This window comes from Chiloscyllium plagiosum, chromosome 4 (assembly GCF_004010195.1).
Source record: "Chiloscyllium plagiosum isolate BGI_BamShark_2017 chromosome 4, ASM401019v2, whole genome shotgun sequence".
NCBI lineage: Eukaryota > Metazoa > Chordata > Chondrichthyes > Orectolobiformes > Hemiscylliidae > Chiloscyllium > Chiloscyllium plagiosum.
Window position 1 is genome coordinate 117141672 of NC_057713.1, and position 2762 is coordinate 117144433.

Sequence of the window (2762 nt, forward strand, 5' to 3'; positions counted from 1 at the left end):
GTTGTCCAAACGTCGAATGTGATGTACCACATACCCCATGTAGCACGACCCCTCCCAATCTGAGGGAAGTCTGGGGTAGGCTTTCAAGCTGCAAATGTAGTATGTGCCATTTTAAGCTGTCAGGGCGGAAACATCTCCCCCCCACTCCCACCTGGGAGCAGGACTATTCTGGAGGGGGCCTGAGGTCCTGTTGGAAATGGTGCTCCAAACAAATGTGAAGTACCCTATTCTGTTAAGTTCTGAATAGGTTCGACCCAGGGGATGGTAGAGGACTCACTCATTCCCACATAAGTGCCTTTGCTGGGCTTCCCTTCCCACCTTAAACAAATGGTATAGTCGATGGTATTGTTGAGAACTACAAGGGAGGGAGGCCTTTGCGATTGGTTGCAATTAGGATGAAACTTGCCCCTGAATGAGGTCAGGTTATACCCTGCTGACTGCCACTCTTGTACTTCATGAGTGTTGGCAAGGTCACCGGCGAAGTAGCCATTCGGACAGCGAAAAGGTATATGCCCCAAAGGGCTTCTTCCCAATGAGTGGGGTGGCATGTGGGCACATACCCAGCAGTGGGTGTCTATATCCATTATGTGGGCTGTCTGATAGGCTAGGTGCAAAAAGGTATGATGCTGCAGGTGGTCAATTTGGGATTCATTTATTCACTAGGCCACATTTCCCAAAGTCACCAAGGTCACAAGTTTGGGAAACATCCTTGTTCTTCGTTGTTGTCTGCTTCCACGCTGACTCTTTTACAGTCGGCTTTGTGTACCCACCGGAGATGGCCTTGTATTTTCACAGCTGTGGGGGTGGTCAGCAACACCCGAAATGGTCCTTTCCATCTTGGTCCCAGCTTCTTTCGTTCCTAGTCCTTTATCAGGACGAATTCCCTTGGTTCGACAATAGGGTAGTCTCCTTCAGGCAGATTGTCGCTTTCTCTATAAGCCTGGCATACCTGCGAATGCAAAGTTTGGAGAGTTTTGGTTAGCCCCTGTGGATACACCCCCTACCTCCTCTCCCAGGGTGTTCACATCTAGTCTCTCAGGGTGGGGTTGGAGGCGTAGGGGGGATTAGACTATCCCAGCTCCCCATGGGGTCCTCATGGGCTTACCGTAAACCACCTCAGCAGGAGGTTTTGCTTGAAGGGGTAACCCTCATGTGGAACAGGGCCAAGGGTAGGACCTTCAACAAACTTAGGCCTGTTTTAGCTTTGTCAGTTTATTTTTTTCAGGTACCATTTACTTGTTCCACCACTCCAGCCGCTTTTGGGTGGTGAGTGCAGTGGGATTGTTTTGTTGCTAGTTCCCTGCAGATCCCCTGGTTAATTTTAGCCACAAAGTATGGCCATTGTCTGAGCTTATTGTCTCTGGGAGGCCATAGAGGGGAATTATTTCCCTCAACAATATTTTTACCACTGTTGCAGCCGTGTTGTCCCAAATTGGGATTGCCTCAATCCATCCGCTGAAGACATCTACTTCTGGCAAACAATACTTATCACATTGTACCCTGGGTAATTCCATGAAATCCAGTTGTAGACAATTGAAAGGCCCACCTGGCAAGAGGGTAGTCCCAGAACTGCAAGACATCCTTTTCTAGCATTTGTCTTTTTGAGGATCAACCATGCTTTGGCTCATCTCTCAGCCATTATTTTGGGAATTAGGGTGCCACTAGATTTGTAGCAAAGTACTAGCCATTCCCTCCTTTCCTAGATGTGTATAGTTATGTATATAAACCACCAAGATTGGTTAAAGCAAAGAAGGAACACAGACCTGTCCCACAGTTTGGTATGAACATCAAGGGTGCACCCCATCTGTGACCCACAGCTTGTGTTCCTCTGCAGGGGTGTCCCTCTGTAAGTGACGTATCTCACCTAGGTCTGGCATACCCGTCTTCCTACTTTTTGTAATGAGGTGTTGCTGTGAGCCCAATGGACCGAGGAAAGTGGGGTGTAAGGACGTCTGGTTGGCGGTGGCATCTGCTTGTGCATTGTACTTGGAGATTCTGTCAGCGGCACCAGTGCGAGCTGAACATTTGATCACTGCTAGGCTGGAGGCCTGCAAAAGATTATGCACAAAAACAACATTACTAATGGGTTGCCCCGTGAAGGTTAAAAATCCCCTATGCTCCCATAAGGCTTCATGATCGTGGGCAACGCTGAAAGCATAGCGAGAGTCCCATATAAATATTGGCCTAACTACCTTCCACCAGGATGCAAGCCTGAGTGAGGGTGAACAATTCAACTTTCTGTGCTGACAGTGGAGTCTCAAAGCCTGCGCGTTCAACCACTTCAAAATCCGTAGCAATCACGTATCTGGAGCATCGCTGACCTGTGGGTGAAACAAAGGACAACAACTAAGGACAAGGAGTTGCCATCCACATAAAGAGTGAAGTCCGCATGTTCAAGTGGCAGGTCATTCCGGTTCTAATGAAATTCATCAGTACTGGCTGAAGGTGCATTGTGATCGTGGGGTAGCTGAACAAACTCAGTTTTTGTATGACCTTTAGAGTACAATTTGGGGTCATTCTGGCCATCCCAGTAATAAATAAGGGCTCTCCTCATCTGTGTCCTGGTGTTCTCAGACCAATCCATGTTATATGTGCGCACCATGTCCGTGACACTCGAGGTGTCCTCTTTGAATCTGTCGCTTAAATCATCGTAAGTGTGGACTGGTCCCCTTCCGACACCCTCGCCTAATTGTTTCTGCAACTTAGTAACTTCTTATGGTGACAAGATCATACAACAGAGGGCAACAGATCCCGAGTTTTGC

The 2762-nt window shown here is 48.1% G+C and overlaps 1 long non-coding RNA gene across 1 annotated transcript; it reads right to left on the reverse strand.

The window, feature by feature from the left end:
- Window positions 1-904: 904 nt before the first annotated feature.
- On the reverse strand, window positions 905-2269 carry LOC122549597. The gene is made up of 3 exons (XR_006311603.1): window positions 2193-2269; window positions 1865-2048; window positions 905-949 (listed from the first exon to the last, which is right to left on the reverse strand). It is a non-coding gene; the product is annotated as an uncharacterized LOC122549597 (long non-coding RNA).
- Between the last annotated feature and the right edge of the window lie 493 nt (window positions 2270-2762).